This window comes from Ambystoma mexicanum, chromosome 1q (assembly GCF_040938575.1).
Source record: "Ambystoma mexicanum isolate Mex_15411 chromosome 1q, UKY_AmexF1_1, whole genome shotgun sequence".
In the NCBI taxonomy this organism is placed as follows: Eukaryota; Metazoa; Chordata; class Amphibia; order Caudata; family Ambystomatidae; genus Ambystoma; species Ambystoma mexicanum.
Window position 1 is genome coordinate 1,540,923,289 of NC_090922.1, and position 12,008 is coordinate 1,540,935,296.

At 50.8% G+C, this 12,008-nt stretch overlaps 1 protein-coding gene across 2 annotated transcripts in view; it reads left to right on the forward strand.

The window, feature by feature from the left end:
• Positions 1-700: 700 nt before the first annotated feature.
• The window catches only part of LOC138551451 (zinc finger protein 84-like), a 41,240-nt gene continuing 29,932 nt past the window's right edge, over positions 701-12,008 (forward strand). Inside the window, exons 1-2 of one of the 2 annotated variants that reach the window (XM_069642487.1) lie at positions 701-869; positions 8,776-8,839. The gene's annotated coding sequence lies outside the window, so the exon portion shown is untranslated. Of the gene's footprint in view, positions 870-7,707; positions 7,828-8,775; positions 8,840-12,008 lie in introns of those variants that run through there. The other variant, XM_069642488.1, reaches the window with a different exon arrangement.

Genomic DNA, 12,008 nt, shown 5'->3' on the forward strand with positions numbered 1-12,008 from the left:
GAGTTGGCGTGGGTCCCCAGTCATAGCGGCATTCTGGGAAATGAGTTAGTGGATCTGGCGGCGGGTGAGGGTATGAGAAGGGAAGCGGTTGATGTAAGATTACCTTTGAGTGTGGATGAGACGAAGGCAGTGATGGTGAGGCGGGTCATGGATGAGTGGCAGGAGAAGTGGGTGAGTGGGGTGAAAGGTAGGTGGATGTTTGGTATTCGTGAGAAAGTGTCAGTAAAGGTGAATTCGGGAAGTCTAGAATGGAGGAGGGGGGAGGAGGTGATGCTGAATCGATTGAGAATAGGGCATGTGGGACTGAATGAATATCTGTTTAGAGTAGGGAAGCGAGAATCGAGGGATTGTGCGGTGTGTGGAGTGCCTGAGACTGTGGAACATTTTCTGTTTAGGTGTGAGAGACATGCTGTAGAGAGAGAATTGATGAGGGTTCGATTGACTGCGCAGGGTGTGGCTGAGTTGAGTGGGAAGGCTTTGTTGGGAGGTGATGGGGTGAGTGGCAGAAGGAGGAGTAGTGTGATGTTGGATTTTGTGAGGCAGACAGGACGGTGGGAGGAATTGTGAGTTTTACGTGGGTTGAATGCTGAATGGTGGATAGGTGCACATCATCCAATTGGATGGGGAAGCGCCTGCGTGGGTCCGTCCACGCCTACTCTAATTTAAAGAAAGAAGAAAGAAAGATACCTCGGCCATCCCCAGTCACCCCGGGAGGCTCTGCTCCTCGGACGGGAACTAGACGCTGCCGTGTGAGAGGGGGCGCTGCAGGTCACGTCCTCAGGCAGGGGAGAGAGTAGGCGGGCCTCCAGTCCCTCTGGGAGCCGAGGAGGCCCGAGTCTGCAGAGGAGGGAGCACTTCCTGGAAGAAGGGTGAGGTGCATGTTGGCAAAAGTGTCGTGCTTTGTTGCTAGAGGGTCTGTGTGTGCCTGGTGTTGGGGAGGGTGAGAATGAAACGGTAGTTGGTGGTTGGTACGTGCGTGGTGGTGGTGGTTGGTACGTGCGTGGTGGTGGTGGTTGGTACGTGCGTGGTGGTGGTGGTTGGTACGTGCGTGGTGGTGGTTGGTGCGTGCGTGGTGGTGGTTGGTGCGTGGTGGTGGTTGGTGCGTGCGTGGTGGTGGTTGGTGCGTGCGTGGTGGTGGTTGGTGCGTGGTGGTGGTTGGTACGTGCGTGGTGGTGGTGGTTGGTACGTGCGTGGTGGTGGTTGGTACGTGCGTGGTGGTGGTTGATACGTGCGTGGTGGTGGTGGTTGGTACGTGCGTGGTGGTGGTGGTTGGTACGTGCGTGGTGGTGGTGGTTGGTACGTGCGTGGTGGTTGGTGCGTGCGTGGTGGTGGTTGGTGCGTGCGTGGTGGTGGTTGGTGCGTGCGTGGTGGTGGTTGGTACGTGCGTGGTGGTGGTTGGTACGTGCGTGGTGGTCGGTGGTTGGTACGTGCGTGGTGGTGGTGGTTGGTGCGTGCGTGGTGGTGGTTGGTACGTGCGTGGTGCTGGTGGTCGGTACGTGCGTGGTGCTGGTGGTCGGTACGTGCGTGGTGGTGGTGGTCGGTACGTGCGTGGTGGTTGGTGCGTCGTGGTGGTCGGTGCGTCGTGGTGGTCGGTGCGTCGTGGTGGTCGGTGCGTCGTGGTGGTTGGTACGTGCATGCGTCGTGGTGGTTGGTACGTGCATGCGTTGTGGTGGTTGGTACATGCGTCGTGGTGGTTGGTACGTGCATGCGTCGTGGTGGTTGGTACGTGCATGCGTCGTGGTGGTTGGTACATGCATGCGTCGTGGTGGTTGGTACATGCGTCGTGGTGGTTGGTACGTGCGTCGTGGTGGTTGGTACGTGCGTCGTGGTGGTTGGTATGTGCGTCGTGGTGGTGGTCGGAACGTGCGTCGTGGTGGTGGTCGGAACGTGCGTCGTGGTGGTGGTCGGTACGTGCGTCGTGGTGGTGGTCGGTACGTGCGTGGTGGTGGTAAGTACGTGCATGGTGGTGGTTGGTATGTGCGTGGTGGTTGGTGTGTGCGTGCTGGGTGACCCTGCCCGCCGTTATGAGTGGGCAGGGAATACTCTGGAGACAGCGGCTGCGGGCGGTGGTATGGGGGGACAATATGGCAGGGCAATATGGCGTATGTCCTGCTTCCTGCGCCTAGGAAGAGTGATACATTGAGCAGTAACGGGACCCATGGGTCTACAGGGATTGGTGGTGGTGCAACTGATAAGGGCTCCCTTATGAATGCTGGATGGGAAGGTGGGAAGAAGAATGGAAAGGGTGGTTAGTGGGAAAGGAAGTTGGGTACAGGTGGTGGTCACCAGTCTCTGGCGTAGGGTTTGGAAGTTGTTGATGTTGGGAGGAGGAAGTTGGGGTCTCTTGGGGATGATGGTGGGGAACTGCCCACTGCTGTCCCCTGTGGATCGGAGGGTGCAGGGCAGTGGGGGTCTGGTGGTGGACAGCAGTATTTGAGAAGGAATGAAGCTGCAGTTGAATCCATGGAGGCAAAGTCAGGTTGGCAGGTGGTCATAAAGTTGGCAAAGCCTGATCTAGATCTTAGTGGTGTTAACCCTTTTGTGGTTTCTGAGTGAGTCCGGAAAGGAATTGGTGCTGTGCAGTCTTTTCAGGTAATTAGTGGGGGGAATTTGTTGGTTAAGGGTGTGGGTGAGGTGCCCAGGAACAAGTGTTGGATATGGGATGTCTTAGTAGACATCGGGCTTCATTATGACTTTGGAGGTAGCCATGCCCTTATTAAGGGCATGGCTGCCTCCAAAATCGTGTCCGGGTTCCCTGAATGGGGAAATACTGGGCCATTCCGAGTATGGAGGGCCCGGTATTTCCTCCTTCAGGGAACCCGGGCCCAGGCCTTCCCCATTCCCATTCGACCACCTCATAGGGCTCAATGGGAATGGGGAGGGAGCTAACAACGGGCCCATTTTGAATGGGCTCGTTGTTAGCTCCCTGGTCCCCTCGCGGGTTCCGCTATGGTCATCTGGATAAACGGGACGTCCATAGCGGGTCCCGCGAGGGGACCTCGTAATAGTGCGGAGTGGGTTTAACGGTGCTGGCACCATTACCAGCGCCATTAAACCCATTCCGCACAAGTTGTAATGAGGCCCATCCTGTTACTGTGTCAGGGTGGTGTGGTATGTACGGGAGTGATTTATGGACTATGGACTACCTCTTTGTGTGCATGATAGGGATATGGTGAGTTCCTTGCAGAAGATGGGGGTTTTGGAGGTATGGAGGTTGGGGAGGAAAGATCCTGATGGCTGTGTAATTTCTACGACTGTGACTATTCGATTTAGGGGGAGTGAGGTGCCGGAGCATGTGTTTTTGGGGTTTCAGTGTTTTCGGGTGAAGCCATATGTCCCAGCCCCCCTTAGGTGCTATAAGTGTCAGGAGTATGGTCACATAGCACAGTCTTGTAGGAGGGAGAGGAGGTGGGGGAAGTGTGGTGGGCCCCATGATATTAAGGAGTGTGTGTCAGATTGTACACCGAAGTGTTGCAATTGTGGTGGGGATCATGTTGCTTTTTTTAGAGGGTGTGTTGCTCAGGTGGAGGCCTGTAAGGTTGTGAGCACTAAGGTGAGTCAAAACATCAGTTATGCAACACCAGTTCAGAAGGTATGGGAGGAGCAGGTGGTGGTGGGTATTCCTGCTGCAGTGGTGAAACAGGTGGAGGTAGGGGAGGTTCAGTCTTTGGGGGTTGAGGGAGTGATTGGAGGGGGTGTTACTATAAGAATGGCAGATTTGTTGTGTTTTATTATTGCAACTATTAATATGACAGCTGGTTGTCAGTCGAAATTGGACAGGTTACAGGCGGTGGTGAAGGCAGCAAAGATGTATTTAAGGATTGGAAATCTCACAGATAAGGATGTACATAAGATGAGTGGTGGTGATGTTCCCCATTAGGGTTCAGGGGTCTGAGGTTGTGGCAATGGAATGCGAGGAGTTTGTTGGCGAATGGGCAGGAGTTGAAGAAAGAGTTGGTGAAAGTGGGTGATGTTGATGTCGTATGTGTTCAGGAGACATGGTTAAGAGAGGGTATTCATTTTCGTTTTCCGGGATATGTGTTGTTTAGGAAAGATAGAGTGGCGGGTTGTGGGGGAGGAGTATGCATTTTGGTGAAGATTGGTATTCAATGTTCTGTCCTTGAGTTTGGAGGGGAATTGGAGTTGATTAGAGTGAGGTTATTTATGGGTTCTGATGTGTTGGTGATTTCAAATTTCTATAATCTGTGTAGACCTCTTGACTTGGGGGCTTTACAGCAGCCCTTGAGGCAGCATGACAAATATATTCTTTGTGGGGATTTTAACTGTCATAATACGTTGTGGAATAGTGCTGTGACAGATGTTAATCGGGCTAATTTGGAGGTGCTGGCTGATGAGTGTGGACTTGTTTTATTGAACTCGCCAGGGCATACTAGGACTGACATTCATACCGGAATGAGATCTTGTTTGGATTTGACATGGGTATCGGCATCTATGGTTTCTAAGTGTGTTTGGAAACTGAGGATGGATGGGGAGATGGGGAGTGATCACGGGTCTATATCGGTAGAGGTAGGAGTCAGGGTGGTGAAGTCGGCAGGTCCTGCCCCGAGGGGGGGGAACTTCCGTAATTTGGATTGGGCGATGTTTGGAGAGGGGTGTAGCAGGTTGATGGGTATGATGGGTTTCAGTGATGCTCAGGGGGTGGGGGTGCATACCACTGTGGATGCAATGGATTTGGCTCTGCAAGATATCTTTCGGAGTGTTGTGGCAGAATTGGCCCCGGCTCGAGGTAAGATCTTCCGGAAACCTGAGGTCCCGTGGTGGTTGTCAGAATGTACAGCGGTAGTTCAGGATGGAAAAGGAAGCGGCGGAAGGCCATGTATACTAAAGCGGTGGCGGACATTGTTGCATATAAAAAGGCTAGGGCACTGGTGCAGAGGGTGATTCGATGTCATAAGCGCATGTACTGGAGGAATTTTTGTAGTACTCTCTCTAGTGATACATGTTTATCAAAGGTGTGGGCAAGGTTTCGGCATATGTCCAGGCAGGCGAGAGGCGGCACTCGGATTTCAGTGATTACAGATGCGGGGTGTGACATGGTGGATGATGGTGGTAAAGCAAAGGCATTTGGAAAGTATTTTGCGGGTGTGCACAGCACGGAAAATTATTCCCTGGTGTCCAGACGGAAAATGGCAGAGTGAGTTGCGGGCTGTGGTAAGGGCTGATGGGATTCAAGTCCGGGGGAGGATGGGGTACAGTATATTTATTTGCAGCATTTGCCGGATGTTTGCTTGCTGGAGGTGTTGCGGCTGTTTAATGTTGTGTGGGATCATGGTACATTGCCTAGTGGGTGGAAGAGGGGTGTCATCCTTCCAATTCTGAAATTGGGGAAGCCAGCTGGTTTGTGCGGGTCCTATCGTCCCATTGCTCTGACATCTGTGTTGTGCAAGGTGATGGAAAAAAATGGTGTGTGGCCGTCTGGTGCACTTTCTGGAGTCGGAGCAGTGTGTATCAGCATGGGTTTTGTAAATCTAGATCTGTGATGGATGTGGTTGTGGGATTGGCAACAGATGTGGAGGAGGCATTGTCCTGTCGGGAAATGGTGGGGCAATCTTTGTTGATATGGAGAAGGCGTATGATATGGTGTGGAGGGATGGGTTGCTATTTGTGTTGCGAAAGAATGGTGTTGAGGGGAAGATGTTTTCCTGGATTAAGGATTTTCTGATGAATAGGGCGTTTCGAGTGCGTGTTGGGGACGCATTGTCCCGAGAGTTTTTGATGGAAAATGGGACGCCTCAGGGTAGTGTTATCAGCTCTATTTTGTTTCTTGTAGCGGTGGATGACCTTATAGAGAGAGTTCGGGAATGTGGTTGTCAGGTGGGATTCTATGCAGATGATGGAGTGATTTGGGTTAGGGATAAGGTGGGAGGAGTGATTAAAGGAAAGTTGCAAGAGGCTTTGGAGGTAATGGAAAGGTGGTGTCAGGATTGGGGATTTAAGGTGTCCTCCTCTAAAACGGTGTGTATGTTGTTCAACAGACAGCGTAGTGGTGTCAGTTTGGAACTCAAGTACAGCGGGGATGAGTTGGTTCGGGTGACGGAATTTCGGTATCTTGGTGTGCTCTTGGATCCGTGCCTGTCATGGAAGTTGCAAGTGGAAAAGACGGTGGCAAAGTGTAAATAGCGTCTTAATTTGTACAAGGCGGTGTCGGGTCAGGAGTGGGGTGGATGGCAGAGAAGTATGAGGAATGTTGTATGTGGGGTTGGTCAGGAGTGTGCTGAAGTTCGGAGTTCAGCTGTAGTGCAGTTATAGTAGGACTCAGCTTAATGTGTTGGATGGTGTCCAGGCAAGGGCAATGATAATTGTGACTGGGACTGTTCGGTCATCCCCCGCAGAGGCCGTGCAAGTGTTGGCAGGGATGTTGCCAATGGATTTGAGACGGGAGAAGCTGAGTGCTAGGTATTGGCTGCGTTGTAAATCCCTCAGTGTGTGGCATCCTGTGAAGAAGTGTCTGCAGGTTAATTGGATGCATGCTTATAAGAGTGGGAGTTGGGAGAGGAAAGGGGGACTTTTGGATTCCATGCAGACAGGCTGGTGAAACGATTGGGGGTGGAGGGGTTGTGTATGGTTGAAGATGTGGATAGGGTTGTTGGACCGATTTGGATGCAGTATGATCCAATTGTCTGTTTGGATCTGGGCAAGGTGGTGATAGAGGCATGATTAAGAGATTGGCGGTGCAGTATGTGGAGGGGAAAGTTGGCGCTCAAGTAAATACGGATGGTTCCAGGGATCCGGAGAGGAACAGGGTTGGTATGGCTTGCTAGTTTCATGCGGATGAGGAGCTTTGGGTGGCTAGGTTGTCGGATGATGTATCGGCTGAGTTAATGGCTATTAATATGGCGGTGCTTCGGATTATAGGGAAACAGTTGTCTAGGGTGGTGGTGTTTGTGGATTCGAGTGCGTTGTTGGCTATCAAGGAGGGGAATTGTGATAGGAGGGACATAGTTGTGCTCATTAGACAGCGATTAGAGGAGTGTGTTGCAGGGGGTACCGTGGTGGAGTTGGCTTAGGTTCCCAGTCGTCGTGGGGTCTTGGGTAATGAGATGGTGGATCGGGCTGCGGATGGGGATGTGGATGTGAAAGTTCCATTGAATGTTGCTGAGATACAGGGGATGGTGCGTGGAAAAATTAAGGATATGTGGTAGGATCAATGGGATATGAGTTCAAAGGGACGGCAGTTCTATGCAGTATGCAGGGAAGTGCGGGTTCGGGCGTTTGAGGGGGGGGTAGAGTTGACACGAAGAGAGGAAACTATTTTGAATCGCCTTACTGTGGGTCATGCGGGGTTGGCGGGATGGAAGTGTTTGCTGGGTAGAGTTACTTCAGCAGCACGTGAGGCTTGAGGGTGCCCAGAGACGGTGCCTCATTATATGTTGGACTGTGTGAGGTTTGATGTGCAGCGGGAATTACTCAGAGTCCGGATGAGTGGCAGTGGGGTGGTTGTACAGGGGTTATCTGATCTGTTCAGTTGGAAAAGAGGGGTGGTGAATGAACAGTGTAGGTTCCTGCTTCAGTTTGTGTGGGAGACTGGGAAGTGGGATGAGATCTAGTGGAGGTTGATGGCTGATTGGTGCTCTTTTTGGTGAACATCATCTTAATAGATGGAAATCGCGAGCTTCAGATTTCTGGAGTCATCCTAACAAGAAGAAGAAGAAGAAGTCACTCTGCGAGGCTCTGAGAGGTGGGTGTGTTCATGGCCCCCCAGTCCTCCCCTCTTCCTCAGCTCAGGATCTAGGGTGAAAACGCTGCACCAATGAGGAAGCAGTGATTATGCAGATACATGGCGGGAGGCCAGTCTTCACCCCTGGGGTGAGAAGAGTCCATAGGAGGCATCTTGCCTTGCCTCTGCTTTCCCTTCTCAAGCCTTTCGCCTGTCTGTGCTATGGGGGGGAGGAGTAGTCTACACCCCTGGGGTGAGAAGAGTCTATAGGAGGCATCTAGCCTTGCCTCTGCTTTCCCTTCTCAAGCCTTTCGCTGTCTGTGCGATGGGGGGGAGGAGTAGTCTACACCCCTGGGGTGAGAAGAGTCTACAGGAGGCATCTTGCCTTGTCTCTGTTTTCCCTTCTCAGGGCTTTCTCCTCTCTGTGCTATACGGTGGGTTTGGGGAGAGGGGGTGATGAGTCTGTGGTGAGAAGAGTCTATAGGAGGCATCTTGCCTTGTCTGTTTTCCCTTCTGAAGCCTTTCTTCTGTATGTGCTATGGGGGGTAGTCTACACCCCTGGGGTGAGAAGAGTCTATAGGAGGCATATCGCCTTGTCTCTGCTTTCCCTTCTCAGGCCTTTCTCCTGTCTGTGCTATGGGGGGGGTAGTCTACGCCCCTGGTGTGAGAAGTGTCTATAGGAGGCATCCTGCCTTGCCTCTGCTTTCCCTTCTCAAGCCGTTCTCCTGTCTGTGCTCTGGGGGCGGGGGGTAGTCTACACCCCTGTGGTGAGAAGGGTCTATAGGAGGCCTCTTGCCTTGCCTCTGCTTTCCCTTCTCAAGCCTTTCTCCTGTCTGTGCTATGGGGGAGGGGAGTGGGGGGAGTCTACCCTCCTGTGGTGAGAAGAGTCTATAGGAGGCATCTTGCCTTGCCTCTGCTTTCTAAAGGGGGAGGCCGGAGGGGGCTGGGGGTGCTATACTGGGAGGAATGGGGGTGATATACTGAGAGGAAGGGGTGATATAGGCAGCATTTGGATATATGGAAATGCTTGTAGTATTTACTTGAGATCATTCTTATTGTAGATGAATTAATCATATGATAATGTTTGCTTTCTCCAGACCTGAAAACTCTCTTTGTGTGACCTTGTATTCATCAATAAGTAAGAAGCACAGACTACAAAAGGTAAATAACTACTGTCTCTCTGCACACATTGTGCTTTGCTTATGAAGCAGATGCCCCCCCCCTTCCATATTCCATTTCTCTATTCTTTTTCCTCCCCTCGGACCAAGTGCTGAACCAGAAGTGGCCCTGGAGAATGTTTTCAAAGTGGCCCCATGTTGCACTGAGGAGAGAAGCATAACAAGCAACCCCAGCCCTCAACAGAGAGTTTGAATGGGGCAAAAGTGTGCATTTCAATGCACATTATCTCGAAAAGCTTTTTATTTTAGAGCTGATGCAGACAAAGTGCCTTTCCACCCAAACCAAAAACCTATAGATATCCAATAATCTCTGTTCCCCGCCACCTTTGCCCCTTTCATAGCATTGGCAGCGATCAAAACCAGCTCTGTTGAAGTCCGCCTCCCCCATCCATGCTGGACACAATAATGAATAGATGTCTTTTCAAGGGCAACATCGGCATTCCACAGTGATGGCATTTGTGTTCCAGCATAGACTCAAGGCCTGATCTGATAATAGCAGGCACAAGGCTGGTTTACTATCTTTATTATAGATGCAGGACACGGGGCAGGTACATCTACCCCATAATAGGCTCAAGGCCTGATCTAATAATAGCAGGCACGAGGCTGGCTTACTACCTTTATTATAGGTGCAGGACACAGAGCAGGTACATCTACCCCAGCATAGGCTCAAGGCCTGATCTAATAATAACAGGCACGAGGCTGGCTTACTACCTTTAGTATAGATGCAGGACACAGGGCAGGTACATCTACCAGAGCATAGGCTCAAGGCCTGATCTAATAATAGCAGGCATGAGGCTAGTTTACTACCTGCAGTATAGATGCATGACTCGGAGCAGGTACATCTACCCCAGCATAGGCTCAAGGCCTGATCTAATAATAGCAGGCATGTGGCTGGTTTTCTACCTTTTAGTACAGATGTAGGACACAGAGCAGGTACATCTAGCCCAGCATAGGCTCAAGGCCTGATCTAATAATAGCAGGCACGAGGCTGGTTTACTACCTTTATTATAGATGCAGGGCACAGAGCAGGTACATCTACCCCATGATAGGCTCAAGGCCTGATCTAATAATAGCAGGCACGAGGCTGGTTTACTACCTGTAGCATAGATGCAGGACTCAGAGCAGGTACATCTGCCCCAGCATAGGCTCAAGGCCTGATCTAATAATAGCAGGCACGAGGCTGGCTTACTACCTTATTATAGATGCAGGACTCAGAGCAGGTACATCTACCCCAGCATAGGCTCAAGGCCTGATCTAATAATACCAGGCACGAGGCTGGTTTACTACCTTATTATAGATGCAGGACACAGAGCAGGTACGTCTACCCCAGCATAAGCTCAAGGCCTGATCTAATAATAGCAGGCACGAGGCTGGTTTACTACCTTTAGTATAGATACAGGACACCGAGCAGGTACATCTAGCCCAGCATAGGCTCAAGGCCTGATCTAATAATAGCAGGCGCAAGGCTGGTTTACTACCTTTATTATAGATGCAGGACACAGAGCAGGTTAATCTACCCTAGCATAGGCTCAAGGCCTGATCTAATAATAGCAGGCATGAGGCTGGCTTACTACCTTTAGTATAGATGCATGACACAGAGCAGGTACATCTACCCCAGCATAGGCTCAAGGTCTGATCTAATAATAGCAGGCACGAGGCTGGTTTACTTCCTTTTATTATAGATGCAGGACACAGAGCAGGTTAATCTACCCCAGCATAAGCTCAAGGCCTGATCTAATAATAGCAGGCACGAGGCTGGTTTACTACCTTTAGTATAGATACAGGACACCGAGCAGGTACATCTAGCCCAGCATAGGCTCAAGGCCTGATCTAATAATAGCAGGCGCAAGGCTGGTTTACTACCTTTATTATAGATGCAGGACACAGAGCAGGTTAATCTACCCTAGCATAGGCTCAAGGCCTGATCTAATAATAGCAGGCATGAGGCTGGCTTACTACCTTTAGTATAGATGCATGACACAGAGCAGGTACATCTACCCCAGCATAGGCTCAAGGTCTGATCTAATAATAGCAGGCACGAGGCTGGTTTACTTCCTTTTATTATAGATGCAGGACACAGAGCAGGTTAATCTACCCCAGCATAGGCTCAGGGACTGATCTAATAATAGCAGGCACGAGGCTGGCTTACTACCTTATTATAGATGCAGGTCTCAGAGAAGGTACATCTACCCCAGCATAGGCTCAAGGCCTGATCTAATAATAGCAGGCACGAGGCTGGTTTACTGCCTTTAGTCAAGATGTAGGACACAGGGCAGGTACATCTACCCCAGCATAGGCTCAAGGCCTGATCTAAAAATAGCAGGCACGAGGCTGGTTTACTACCTTTTTTATAGATGCAGGACACAGGGCAGGTACATCTACCCCAGCAAAGGCTCAATGCCTGATCTAATTGTAGCAGGCACAAGGATGGCTTACTACCTTTAGTATAGATGTAGGACACAGAGCAGGTACATCTACCCCAGCATAGGCTCAAGGCCTGATCTAATAATAGCAGGCACGAGGATGGCTTACTACCTTTAGTATAGATGCAGGACACAGGGCAGGTACATCTACCCCAGCATAGGCTCAAGGCCTGATATAATAATAGCAGGCACAAGGCTGGTTTACTACCTTTAGTATAGATGCAGGACACAGGGCAGGTACATCTACCCCAGCATAGGCTCAAGGCCTGATCTAATAATAGCAGGCACAAGACTGGCTTACTACCTTTAGTATAGATGCAGTACACAGGGCAGGTACATCTACCCCAGCATATGCTCAAGGCCTGATCTAATAATAGCAGACACGAGGCTGGTTTACTACCTTTATTATAGATGCAGTACACAGGGCAGGTACATCTACCCCAGCATATGCTCAAGGCCTGATCTAATAATAGCAGACACGAGGCTGGTTTACTACCTTTATTATAGATGCAGGACACAGGGCAGGTACATCTGCCCCAGCATAGGCTCAAGGCGTGATCTAATAATAGCAGGCACGAGGCTGGCTTACCACCTTTAGTATAGATGCATGACACAGAGCAGGTACATCTACCCCAGCATAGGCTCAAGGCCTGATCTAATAATAGCAGGCACAAGCCTGGTTTACCTCCTTTAGTATGGATGCAGGACACAGGGCAGGTACATCTACCC